Source organism: Lygodium microphyllum, chromosome 12 (assembly GCF_053477565.2).
Source record: "Lygodium microphyllum isolate KBCC chromosome 12, Lygodium_microphyllum_v1.1.10, whole genome shotgun sequence".
In the NCBI taxonomy this organism is placed as follows: domain Eukaryota; kingdom Viridiplantae; phylum Streptophyta; class Polypodiopsida; order Schizaeales; family Lygodiaceae; genus Lygodium; species Lygodium microphyllum.
Window position 1 is genome coordinate 80,855,300 of NC_141146.1, and position 14,956 is coordinate 80,870,255.

Below are 14,956 nucleotides of genomic sequence, written 5' to 3' on the forward strand. Positions count from 1 at the left end.
AATATCATATATTGCCACTTGCAAATACCATGCCTGAGTCTCGTGATGATGCATGACATGTTTTACGGAAGCTTGGCATGGACTACAATAACATCCATGCATGTATCAACGACTGCATATTGTTTCGAGATGAATACCAGACTATGGAGACATGTCCAAAGTGTGGTACTCACAGGTATCGACAGGACTTGCAAGGGCAAACTATCCCTCAAAAAGTTCTCAGACACTTTTCGCTCATTCCCCGCATAAACCACATGTTTCGCACGTTTGCTATGGCAAGCTTGACAACGTGGCATGTGCAGAATAAGTCCACGGATGGAGTTCAACGAATATCAGCGGATTCGCGCGCATGGAGCCACATTGACTCTACCTTCCCAGGCTTTGCGCGAGAGCCAAGGAATCTTCGGCTCGGTCTCGCCATGGATGGTGTGAACCCATTCGGTCTGCGCTCGATTTCTTACAGTGTGTGGCCTATAGTGCTTGTCAACTACAATATCCCTCCATGGCTTTCTACGAAGAAAGGACATCTCATCCTTAGCTTGCTCGTCCCGGGCTGCCACAAAGTAAAAAATATGGATGTGTATCTTCGTCCATTAGTCGATGAGCTTAAGATTTTGTGAGAGGAGGGGGTCACGGTGCAAGATATGAGCAGGCGCGATGGTCGACGGTCAGCCAACATTCGAGCCATTCTCATGTGGACGATGCATGACTTTCTGGGATTAAGAGAGTGCTCAGGTGAGCACACCTTTGTTCTCGCTAGTAATATCTATATTTTATTTCATTCAATCAAGTATTCACTAGGTCGTGGATCACCTTACAGGTCTGGTTACCTCAGGTTATCATGCATGCCATTGTGTGGGCCACAGTTAGACTCCCGAAGGTCACGAACCATGAAGAAGATGGTATATCAAGGACACGCCGCTTTCTTACCGGAGGATCATGAACTCGCTTTCTTGCCGGAGGTACAAATAGTCATTTGCTTGCTAATTGTAATACGACATGGTTTATGTCACAATGGTTTGAACTCACTTTGTAAGTGTTTATGAACATGTAATCTTCTATTCAAACCCGCGACAACCTCGATGGTGGTATGTTATACATTCAACTCCTCGAGGTGCGAGAGTATATGATCAAAGCGATGTTCCAGGTATAGATGAAGAAAATATGCAAATAGAGGGATCGATATTACACGGGGTGGAGGCCACCGCAAGCTTGGAGCCCGCATCAGCTAACAATGATGGAAATACAGAAGTCGTAGAATTTTTTGAGAACGAGACAGACTCGTTCTTTTGTGGTGACATATCTATCGACCTTCCAATGTATGCAGAGTTGTGTCACGAGATTAACATGGGACCATAGAATACTTCATTCTTGGAGAATTGTATTACTCAATTCGTTGTTTAGATCTTCCATAAAGGTAGATAAGATATGCATTTTAAGAGGGATTTTTCAAAAATGATTTATATTAATGTGCTTTATATAGTTTAAATTGATTATTCTAACATCATTTTTTATCTGTGCAGGTATTGACATTTTCAGGATGAGTCGAGGGATGAGCGATGAGGAGTTTCTGGATATGATTGCACGCATGTCTCCAGATCAGCTCGCGAGATTCAGAGAGATGGCAGATTAGGAGCTGTCTCGTTCTTCGTCATGGCGCTCTGCTAGATCAGCTTCAGCTAGATCAGCTTCAGCGCGATCAGATGCTTCAGCTTCGAGCAGACGATCTTGACGCTCGCGACTTGGGCCAGAGGGAGGGACTGCGAATGTAGGAGGATCAAGGGGGTGCTACTATGGAGACACGGACGTGGTGTCTCCATCTCGTCGTTCAGCTGGAGCTGCATCACCTCCAGGATTTGTCACACCTGTAGGGACGTCCACTCCAGTTACTCTGGCTTGTGCGCAGCCGTCGGCAGATGGCACGCCTTTTGGTGGCACTCCTTTTGGTGGCACCCCTTTGAGTGGCACTCCGAGAGAGGGTACCCCCGTCAGTACACTGGATGTACAGGGGTCTCCTGGATATGCCCAGAAGCGTGGACGGAGATGGGAGAGGGCCCATCTTAGGCAGACTCCTAGGGGCTATGGATACCTAGTGGATAGTAGGCCAGGAGCCATCATCATGAATGATGAGGGGAGGAGGATGATGGCTTGCATGAGGGAGTTGTGCCAACAAGTTTTTCGGCACAACGTCCTGGATCATTGGAGGAACATACCAGAGGGGAGCAAGGACTACATAGTAGCATCCTTGGACGAGGAGTTCCCGGTGCCAGCCGTAGTAGATAGATTCTCTATGGGCTGGATGATGAATTGCATGCGTGCATACATGTCACATAGACGATCCGACGCACGCAAGGCAATCAAGAGTGGGGCTCCAAAGCCCAAGTGGTTAGATGCAGACGACTGGCGCCGACTGAGGGAGGAGACTACAGATTCGCCAGGACGTTGAAGTCAGCAGTGGGAGGCGGCGAGGGCACGAATCGAGGCCGGATCGGTGCATCATCTTGGGAGTGGCGGCCACATGACATATTTGGAGGACTTTGTAAGTTTCTCTTTTGTTTTGCTTTTTTTTTTTAAAAAGATATTCTTTGTACTAACAATCATGTTTCTAAGAGTTAGCATTTTGTTTTCTTTGCAGCACTCCATTATAAATCGCGATCCACAAGGCCTTGAGACTCGATATGCAGAGAGGCACGGTCTCAGGGCATTGATCGACCGATTGTATAGACGCGGCGGCCCTGTAAGTCACTCATCTTTCTTGTCCGTAGTTACCATGAGATATTTGAATGCATTATTATATGGTGGATTGATATGTTGTTTCTTTTTCTGCAGAATCCGTTTGATGCTCCTTTGCAGCGGGACGAGCTTTCGGGGGACGCGGATTTGTAGCTCGCCCTTGGATCCTTAGAGCTCACACACCTTTAGTTTTTAGTCGCCTGATCTATGTAGACATTTTCTATGTATTAGTGATATCGTTTCATGATTTTACCAATCGCATTTTATGCGATCATGTATTTATTTCATGTATCAGTTTTATGATTTCAGTATACATTTTTTTTGTTTGCAAACGCTTTGTATACAGCAGTGCAGAAACTATTTTGCTGCCCTGCCACAAAAAAAAAATTTCTCTGTTACCGTCGCTATTTGCGTCGCAAATTTACTGCTTGTGTAGCTATTGGCGTCGCTATGAGCATCGCAAATTCTTTGCAACCGTCGCTATTTGCGTCGCTATATGTGTCGCAAATGCGACGTATATAGCGACGCAAATAGCGACAATTCTATGGCGTCGTCAATAACGACGCTTTTTCCGACGACGGGGGCAAATTTTGTTGTTTGTATTTTTGTCGCTTTAAATGTTGCTATAAGGTCTATATCTTGTAGTGTATGTTGTCCAAGTATGGTATAAGAGCTTGTAAACCTCTTTTAGTACCATTGAAAAAAATGTGAAGTTGAGTACTAATGTTGAGAATGGGATAGAATACTCTAATATGTTCAAGAGGATAGTAAGGAGTTTGATTTGCCTGACTATCACAAGGCTAGACTTGAGTTATATTGTTGGTCTTGTTAGTCAATTTATACAAATGCCTAGAAAGCCTCATTTGGATGTAGATATCTAGATGCATATTGAGGCATGTGAAGTCCACTTTACATTAAGGACTTATTTATAAGGCGTGTAAGGATATATTCATGCATGTATGAAACACATTGAGATTCCTTACCATTTCATCATAGAGATTGTCTTGGTAGGTGACATTGAATTTATATATATGAGCACAGAGGAATAGACTACAAATATTCTCACAAAGGCCATGGGAGCAAAAATACTTTGGTATTTTTGAAGCTTACTTGGAGTATAGATCATGGAGCTAAGCTTGAGGGGGAGATTTGAGATATCAAGCTCCTCTTTTTTTCCTCTCCTCTCCTTCTCTACTTTCTCTCAACTCACTCTATTCTCTCTACTCTCTCGATTAAATATAATTTTTATTTAAAAATCAAGTAATTATATAATTAATTTGATGTCCTTTCATTCTCTCTCTCTCCCCTCTAGAATCTCTATCCTCTCTCTACTCTTTCTACTCTCTACTCTTAACTCTCTCTAGTTTCTCTTCTCTATACTCTCTTCTCTCTCTACCCTATTTTCTCTCTCCTATCTCTATTTTCTCTCTCCTCTCTTCTCTCTTCCTCTCTCTACTTATTTTAAACAATTCATATGAAATATTTTTAACAAAAGAAAATTTATCCAATCTATTTGACTAATATATATTGATTTTAAATTTAAGTAATAATCTAGGTATTTATTTTTTATTTCTATATCTATAGAGGGACCTCTTAATGGCTATAGGAGTAGCATAGTCACAAAAATTTGGCCCTTTGAGTGAATAGAGAATCTAGATCTTTTGTAAGAAAGCCAAGATTTTTCCTTACATAGAGAGAGAGAGAGAGAGAGAGAGAGAGAGAGAGAGAGAAGTTGTTTAATATATGTTGGAAAAGCTTTATTCTACCCATTCATATATTGACAAACAAATATAATAGACAAACAATAACAAGAACAAAAATCCCATACAAGAGAATTCCAACAAACACAAGATTGTGTGCATGTATGAGCATTCTAAGCCTAATGTATGCTAGTGTACACTTGATTACTTTATTAACTAAATTAGTTCTAAAGAATCTATTCTATATATTATTTAGAGGTTTGCATGGGGATGTCAAACCAACCAAAATGCTCCAAGCCTATGTCGCACAAGGAGGAGAAGTTTGGTATTCAAGAAATAAATAGGGTTTTCTCTTGAAGGGCAAGTGGGGGTTACAATTGTCATCTCTCTCTCTCTCTCTCTCAATTGAACACACATAACCACACACTCTCTCTCTTTCTCTTATTAATTTGAATATATGGTATAATCATAGAAATAGGAAATGTGAGTCTTTGATATGTGTCATGATCGGCTCAACGTGAACAAAAATCACCATTAAATGCGTCTATCTTTGAGAAACTTTGAGAAATTGTAATAAGGTTTTTCTAGATGAATTGTTTAGGCTTGATCCTATTAATGTTTGTCTTCCACATCCCCATATATTGCATTTTCATGTATTCAACATTGCATTATGACGATGGACGCTTGTAATGTTTCTGCCGGGCTCCACTATATAAACCAGTACGGCCACGGATATGGCGGACCGGCTGAGGCGATCGAGGGTACCAGTAGCTGATTCACCGTTATCAGAATTACCTGCAGCTAATTTGCTTCTGGCATGGCCATGCGCCGATTTAACGTCTCATCAATGGCGGGGATCGGCGTTCTCCTGCTGATCGGCCTCGTCCTCGACTCGGACGCCAGCTCGATGTTCATGACAGTCCAGGGACGGCGTGGCGACACCATTAATGCATCCAAGGTTGCTGCCACCACCGCGAGTAAAGGCAAGCCTTAATTGTGATTCTTGACCCGTCTGTCCTTAATTATATTATTGATCGTAGCAGACTGCAGTTGCCAGTAATCTTTAGAGTCGAGGCGATGATCAGGGCCTGACTGATTATCATTTCGTGTGTGGCGCAGCTGATGAGAAGGTAAATATTAATGCAGCGGAAGTCATTAATCCAGCGGATCATCATCGGGGAATCACAAGTGCGCTGACGATTCACTCGAGCGTCGCCGCGCATGAGAAGCGTCGACTGACCAAGCAGCCTTCACGTTACACTCCGGATGGTTTCCCATGCTGCGGGATCAGTACCTGCTGCACCCGCTGCTGCTACGAGTAGCCATGAATTATTATCAGATCATCATCCACTGGATTATCCGTGCTGCTATGAGTAGTACTGAATTAATTATCATCATCCACTGGATTATTATGCAATAATGTCACTCTTGATGACGACTTTCATAGCCGCTTTCATCGGTCCTCGGACCATAGCGCTATGAGTCTATCGTGACAAGGCGATGCGAGCCTGGCATGCCAATATGCCTTTATTTAAAATTTGTAGACTTTCAAATTTCAAAATAGTATTGTCTATTTATAAATACGAGAATTTTACTCTTTGTATATACAGCTATGAATTTCTATATTTTAGCTACGTTAAATTTTTATTTTATTAACCATATTAGAGAATAATTTGATTAACCATATTAGAGTAGTCTTAATTAAAAATTATTTAATATTTAGAAATCATATTAAATAGGAATACGTTAGTTTTTACATAGCAGTTAATATTTTATATGAATAATAAATATTTGTCCAAATATAAGTTAAATTTCTATCGTGCATTCCAATGTAAGAGGAAATAATTTGAGGATATCATACAGTAATTTCTTGCCCTCCAATGTAAGAGGAAATAATTTGAGGATATCATACACTAATGTCTTGCAAGTTCATACTTAGTGGACTTCTATTAATAGCTTATTGTAAACCATGGTAGACTGGATTTCAAATTACATCGTTTGATGTATATTGACTATATATTACAAGTCATATAATTATGACACATATTTTATTTTCAAACAATTCATTGGTTGAAAATCGAGAGAACTTTTCTTGTGATTAGATCTATTTTCATAGAAAATTACTTAAACGTATAATACATTAGTTCTTACATATCTCATTGTAACATCAATATCATATTTGTTAAGCATATCCATGAATTTATGAATGTAATATTCTATATATTTTTAGCATTTGGATTATATTTTTGACAGCTATATATCTTATGGAACTACAATGACCTTCATTTGAACTAATCACATTTTTTACATCATATATCATTAATTAATATAACTAATAGCTATATTCTCAACTATATTACGTAAATGTGTTTGTTTTTTCTTTAGTAGGACCATATCCATCACATGATATACTTGTTATATAGAAAATCTATCATGTAACTAGGCCTTATAAAATTAGCTAGCTTTTATCAAGTTATAACTAGCTAATTTTTATCATGAGATTGCTCTCTAACTACTAACACCATTTTCTACACATATTATCTACAAAAACCAAGCCCTATCTAGTAGATTTACACTACAATATTATAGTAGCAAGTAAACATGAGATCTATTTAATGAATTTAGGTTGCATGATCTAGGGTATTAGATAACTAGTAAGAATAATATATGTCAAGTAAATATGTGATATTTCTAGTGAATCTGAGCTATGCAACATGTAATCAGAATGTTTTGTTAGACCAAGCAAGCCCACATGTGAGGCCTTGTTATGGTCACAAACAAGTGTTCTTGATCTTCCATTATAATTTGCATTTTTATATGATGGACACCTATATACCAAATGAAACCTTATCCCAAGTTCAAGCTAGCACTACAAGATATAGGCCTTATACCGACGTTAAAAGCGACGAAAATGTAAATAAAAAAATTTTATCCCCTCGTCGCTACAGATTCTCCAGATATCACTACTACATAGAAAATGTCTACACAGATCATGCGACCAAAAAATAAAGGTGTGTGAGCTCCAAGGATCCAAGGGCGAGCTACATATCCTTGCCATCCAAAAGCTCGTCTCGCCACAAAGGAGCATCGAACGGACTATGCAAAAAAAGAAACAACAACACATCAGTCCACCATACAATAATGCATTCTAATTAAACATAGTAACTACGGACAAGAAAGATGAGTGACTTACAGGGCCGCCGCATCTATACAATCGGTCGATCAATGCAGTGAGACCATGCCTCTCTGCATATCGAGTCTCAAGGCCGGTCGGATCGCAATTTGTAATAGAGTACTGCAAAGAAAACAAAATACTAACTGTTAGAAACATGATTGTCAGTACAAATGATATTGCAAAAAAAAAAAGCAAGCAAAACAAAAGAAAAACTTACAAAGTCCTCCAGATATGTCCTGTGGTGGCCACTCCCAAGATGATGGACCACTCCGATCTCTAGTCGTGCCCTCACCGCCTCCTGTTGTTGCTGACTCCAACGTCCTGGAGAATCTGTAGCCTCCTCCCTCAGTCGGCACCAGTTACCCCATTCTTGAGTGCCTTGCGTGCGTCTGATCGTCTGTGTGACATATATGTACGCATATAGTCCATCATCCAGCTAGTAGAAAATCTATCTGCTTAGGCTGGAACCAAAAACTCCTCATGCAAGGATGCTACTATGTAGTCCTTGCTCCCCTCCGGTATGTTTTTCCAATTATCTAAGACGTTATGCCGAAAAACTTGTTGGCACAACTCTCTCATGTGAGCCATCACCCTCCTCCCCTCATCATTCATAATAATGGCTCATGACCTATCATTGACAAGATAGGCATATCCCCTTGGGGTATGCCTAAGATGGGTCCTCTCCCACCTGCGTCCACGCTCCTGGGCATATCCATGAGACCCCTCTGCATCTGGTGTACGGATTGGGGTAATATCTGTTGGAGTGGCACCCATAGGGATACGGTTGAGCAAAAGCCGGCGTAACTGGAGTAGACGTCTCCACAGGTGTGACAAATCCTGGAGGTGACACAACTCTAGTAGAATGACGAGATGGAGACACTGCGTCCGTGCCTCCACAGCATCCACCTGAGCCTGAGCCACGCTCCCTGGAACTGCCACCAGAGCGAGGAGTCACACCTATATCCCTTGTCGACCGCAGGCTCACTGCCTCGGTATCTCTACAGCATCCCCCTGACCTTGAAACACTCCCTCCCTCTGGTCCAAGTCTGGAGCATCAACCTTCTCTGCTCGAAGCTGAAGCATCTGATCGCGTCAAAGTAGATCTAGCAAAGTGGCCTGACGATGTCCGAGACAGCTCCTGGTCTGCCATGTCTTTGAATCTCGTGATCTGATCTCGAGACATGCATGTGAAGATATCCTGCAACTCCTCATCCCTCGACTCATCTTGAAAATGTCACCTACACAGACAAAAAATGAGGTTAGCATAATTAGTTTAAATCATACAGAGCACAGTAATATAAATCCTTAAAAAATGATCTCACTTAAAATGCATATCTTATGTATCCTTATAAGCGATTTGTCAATGAATTGAGTAAGTGGGGATACTCCAAGTATGAAGTATCCTATGGTCTTATGTCAATGTCCTAACATAACTCTGTATACACTAGAAGGTCGATAGACATGTCATCACAAAAGGATGAGTCCACCTCGTTCTCAAAGAATTCTTGGACTCCTATATTTCCATCATTGTTAGTCGATGCTGGCTCCAAGCCTTCAGTGGCCTCCACCCCTTGCAATATCGACCCCTCTATTTGCATATTGTCCTCATCTATACTTGGAACATCGCTTTGATCATATACTGTTGCACTTCGAGGAGCTGAAGGTATGACATGCCACCATTGAGGTTTTCGGGGATTTGGATAGAAAATTACCTATTTACAAACATGTACAAGAGAGATTAAACTATTGTGACATGTACCATGTCGTAATACAATTAACAAACAAATGAGTTCATGCACCTATTCACAATGGGCCGGCAACAAAAAGGTGTCGCTTAAATCTGTCCATTTTTTTTCAAAATTTATTTCGAGAAATCCAGATGGACCTCGTCGAACTGTTGCTCTAGCTCCTTCAAGTACCACTTTGAACCACTGCACATCGAATAATATTATGGAGAAGCTACAGTAATCCACCGTAACAATACTTTGCAAGTTCCCCAAATACTCCATCTCATCTATAACTGTGTTTGGATCCGTTGCTCGTCGCCCGCTCTTCTGCTCGAACCTTGCCATGATACCACAGTCCATTGTAGAGTGCATTTTGTCAATACGCTCTATGTGAAAATGTCGTCCGTGCGACCACGCTGCACTATATATTTTGTACTATACATTGAAACACTCAAATTAGTTGTCGCATATAAAATATAGATATGACAAATCCTAAACACCTCATCACCATTGGACTACATCCCCTTGATAATTCCCACTCCTCCATTGAGAAATGTGCCCCTTCGCGAGATGCTGTGGTCAAAGCTCCATGCAACCATCTCATTGACATGAACTGTGGCATCTCCTCCATGCCCTCAGGATATTGAATCGGTTGATGACATGTACTATGTGAAAATGCAGATCGCACTTCCTCTCGATCTTGCCTAGCGATCTAGTACTTGGCAAGCCACATCTCCATAGAGGCATGGTGTAACATACAAAAGCGATTCACCTTCTCCTCCATTGCAACATCCATTCTTTTTTCTACCTTGTTTACAACCACCACATCTCCGATCAGTCTATTATCGTCCTTTAGCGACCATAGCATTTTGTTGTCTGGATCCACCGTTGGTAGTCATTGTAAAATATGCACTAGCGCCTTAGACACCAACCAATCTTCAGCCATGCTACCTTCTGACCGAGCTTGTTGTTGCACAAAGCCTTTCAGGGTTTTTATGAAGCACTCCAAGAAGAACATCTATCGCATATGGATAGGTCCAGCAATGTCCACTTCATCTACAAGATGCACAAGAGGGTGGATTTGTATCGTGAGCATGCTGGTAGGCAGGTATTTCTCAAAGAGATAGACCATCTCCACTGCTCCCCGCCTCATGGATTCAATAGAGGATGTCTTAATCTCCTTCTGTGAGATCCATTGTACCAAAGTCAACAACCTGCAAATGGCCCCACGTATTTCTGGAGTACAAACTGCCACAAATGAGAAAGCATTACTAGCAATGGCTACACTCCAAATAGCAAAATGTGTACACCAACTACAATCCATTCGTAGTACAAACCTGTTATATCTTATGCTAGTCATGGAATTTTAGCCCTGATAATTGGTCATCTTTAGAAAATGCAGACCTGAGAGAATGCATCATGGCCATCGGAGTGTTGATAGACTTGACTACTTGCTTCACAATGTGGTTTTCTTTAGTGGACAAAACCCAAGGAGCACGAGGTAGCTGCATGTGACCATCAGCACTCGACTGTGGCCAATGATTGTGGCCAAAGCACCTCCATCTTGCCTATCTCCTTCAAATCCACTCGTGCCCCTATAGTGTCTATCTTTCTTGTGATGTGGTCCCATAGCAAGCTGCCCACATTCTTGAAAATATGCATGGGATCCAACAAGTGGTTGACCTGTAAGTGGGTCCAATATGGCAACTCGTAGAAAACTGAGAATCATTGCATTCCATTTGGATGTGACTTCGCGCAAACCATTTTTAGCTTGTACCAACTTGCGGCATTCATACATGTTGGAGGTCGTCCAAGAAAAGCTTCCTTGAGTTCATGACCCTTTGGTAAGAAAGCGGCATATCCTTGATATACCATCTTCTTCAGGGTTCGTGACCTTCGAGAGCGCACAATGGATATGCATGATAACTTGAGGTAACCAGACCTGTTCCAACACCACGACCCAATGAATACAAGCTTGAACGAGATAAAATATAGATATTATCAATGAGAATGGAAGCCTATTTACCTGAGCACTCTCTGAATCCCGAAAATTCATGCATCGTCCATACGAGAATGGCTCTGACCGTCAACCATCGCGCTTGCTCATATCTTCCATGGTAACTCCCTCCTTGTACAAAATCTTAAGCTCATCGACTAATGGACGAAGATACACGTCCATATTTTTGACTTTGTAGCAGCAGGGGACGAGTAAGCTAAGAATGAGATATCGTTTCTTCGTAGAAAGCCATGGAGGGATATTGTAGTTGACAAGGACTAAACGCCACACACTGTAAGAAGTTGACCGCAGACCGAATCACTTCACGCCATCCATTACAAGACCGAGCCAAAGATTCCTTGGCTCTCGAGAAAATCCTAGGAAGGTTGAGTCAATGTGGCTCCATGCACGTGAATCCATTGATATTCGTTGAACTCCATCCATGGACCTATTCTGTGCATGCCACGTTGTCAAGCTCGCCATGTCGGACGTACGAAACATGTGGTTTATGCGGGGGATAAGCGGAAAGTATTTGAGAACATTTTGAGGGATGGTTTGTCCTTGCGAGTCCTGTCAATGCCTGTCCATAGTCTCGTATTCTCCTCGAAATAGTATGCAATTGTTGATACATACATGGATGTTGTTGTAGTCCATGCCAAGTTTTCGTAAAACATGTAGTGCATCATCACAAGACTCAGGCATGGTATTTGCAGGTGGTAATATACAATATTTCAATAACTTGAAAAAAATCATAAAACACCTTGAAAAAGCATAAATGTTTTTAATAATAGTGCCAAAAAGAAATCAACAAAATGTATGTACAAGGTACCTGAACAACTCGGTCACACTTGCATTGCTCCACCCGTATTTTGCTTGCAAAGTGCAAGCAGTGTTTTCAGGCGAGATACTCGGTACCCATCATATAATGGTATGGATGCTTCCTCTCTAAGCGGATCAGAAGTCTCCACATCCATGGGAATCAATGCATTGATCATTGCCTCCATCTCAGGCTCCAAGATTGTAGGTAGGTCTAGAAGGTTGCCTGTCTCGTCTGGCATTGACGGTATACATTGGGTAGTGCCTTGCAAGTGGTGGATTGGCTCATGCACTCTATCCATCACACGCTTACAAACTCTTCTAATTGGCTGCAAAGGGTGCACCCCTCCTTGGGATGAGACGTCACCTCCTTGGATAGAAAATTTGCCAGCCAGACCCAATCTTATTGTATATGGTATTTAATTAGCTTACGAGTATAATGCAAGATTGATATTAACTTTTCTTACCGTTTGCTAAAAATCCACAATCGCCTAATCAATTATCTCAAATTGAAACTTTCCAAATCATCATAGGTGTTCTATAGATAATCGACGTTTTCATCTAATTAGGAGCTTGCATTGAGATCAAGGACATGGGACACGCTGATTAAGATACGCCTCACAATCTTGAACAAGAGGACCTTCATCGTTTTCCATTTTTTCTATGTTATAATAAACAATTTTCTTTTGTTATCATTCTTTTTTTCTTTCTTAAATTGTTATCCTCTCCTTCCATCTCTCTCTTTTTTTTTCTTTCTTAAATTGTTCTCCTCTCCTTTCATCTCTCTTTCTTTTTCTACGTTACAACTACAACCATGACCATAACCACGAATACCACTACGACTATGACGACCACGGCCACGACCATGACCATGACCATGACCACGACCAGGACCATGACTATGACTATAACTACAACTACGACCATGACCATGACCACGACTACCACTACCACGACCATGACCACAACCACAACCACGACCACAACTATGACTACGACTACGACTACGACTACCATGACCATGACCACAACCACAACCACGACCATGGCCATGACCACGACTACGACCATGACCATGACCACGACTACGACTATCACAAACACGACCATGACCATAGCCACCACGGCCACAACGACCACGACTACGACTATGACTACAACCACGACCACGACTACGACTATGACTACGATGACCACGACCACGACCACGACCACGACCACGACCACGACTACGATCACGACCACGACCACGACCACGACGACCACGACTATGACTACGACTAGGACCACGACCATGACCACGACTATGACTACGACTACTTATATAGAAATGAAGAGAGAGACAAGAGTTAGGGAGAGAGTAAAGTTAGAGAAGAAGAGGAGAGAAGTGAGAGAGGTAGAAATAGAAAGAGAGATAGAGAGAGAAAAGAGATAGGGGGAGATAGAAGGATTTAGGGAGAGTATAGGAAGAGAGAAACAGGGAAGATTGAGAGAGAGAGAAGGGTTGAGAGAAGAGAGAGGAGAAAGAGAGAGATTCAACTAGAGCATTTGAAACCCATAGTCAACACATTGTGGAAAACACAAGCACAAATTGACATTGAATTATGGCAAGAAAATCCACCACAAAACAATAGTTATAATACTCAAGGTAGGATCTCAAAGTCTTACTAATTTCAATTGGTCATGGATGCCATACTATGGGTAGGTTGCACTCACTAAGAATAGAATTGGCGATTTACTTCATCTTCTCTCCATCATCAATAGAATTCTCCTTTACCATTTACAACTCACCCACCTTCTCTCCACACTATTGCACACTACAATCTCTATGAGGGCATGAGATTGGAATCTTCGCAGATACCAAAGCATGATCTCTAGCTTGATGGTTGCATATATACTACTACTACTCATGGAATAAACCTTAAAATAGTTATTATGCTCAAATATATGCTTGTTAGAGCAGAAATTTGTTCTTAAGACTATTCTAAGGAAGAAAGAGGATTAATGATAAAAGAGTGTCCTTCTTTGCAAGTGATATTATATTATATTTTTTAATTAAAATTGATAGTTGAATATGATTTTCCTAAGAGATCTTGTGGTGATACTATTTTAGTTTTGCGAAGCATATGAATGATGCTGTTTTAGTTTTTTGTATTTGTCTTTTTAAGAAGAGATTGATTTTTATGGAATATCCAAAGTTATTATTGGAGTTATGAAAAATGAATGTTTTTCAAATTGATAGGTTGATTTCCTTTGTTGTATACTTGCATGGTGGAGGCTAGGACAAGCCCCATATATGAGAGGTCTCTTTGTAGGAAGAACATTATGCTAGGAGGCGCAAGTGTGCTAGGGTTCTCTAGCCATATATCCCTTAGGTTTGTTGAGGATCAACCTAACCCCTATGAGCCTAGGATGAGCTTATTGTAAGGTCTTATTTTCTTTTCTCTCTTTCTCTCTCTCTCTCATTTCCTCTCCCTCCCTCACCCTCACCCTCACCCTCTCTTTTTTTCTTTCCCTATTAGGTTTAATGATTTTTCTCTCTCCTCTCCCTCTCTCATTTTTTCTCTCTCCTCTTCCTCTCTCATTTCCTTTTCTCTCTTTCTCTTCCTCTCTCATTTCCTCTCCCTCCCTCACCCTCACCCTCTCTTTCTCTCTTTCCCTTTTAGGTTTAATGATTTTTCTCTCTTTTTCTCTCTCCTCTCTCTCTCTCATTTCTTTTTATCTCTCCTCTCCTTCTCTCATTTCCTCTCCCTCCCTCACCCTCACCCTCTCCCTCTTTTTCTCTCTTTCCCTATTATGTTTGATATCT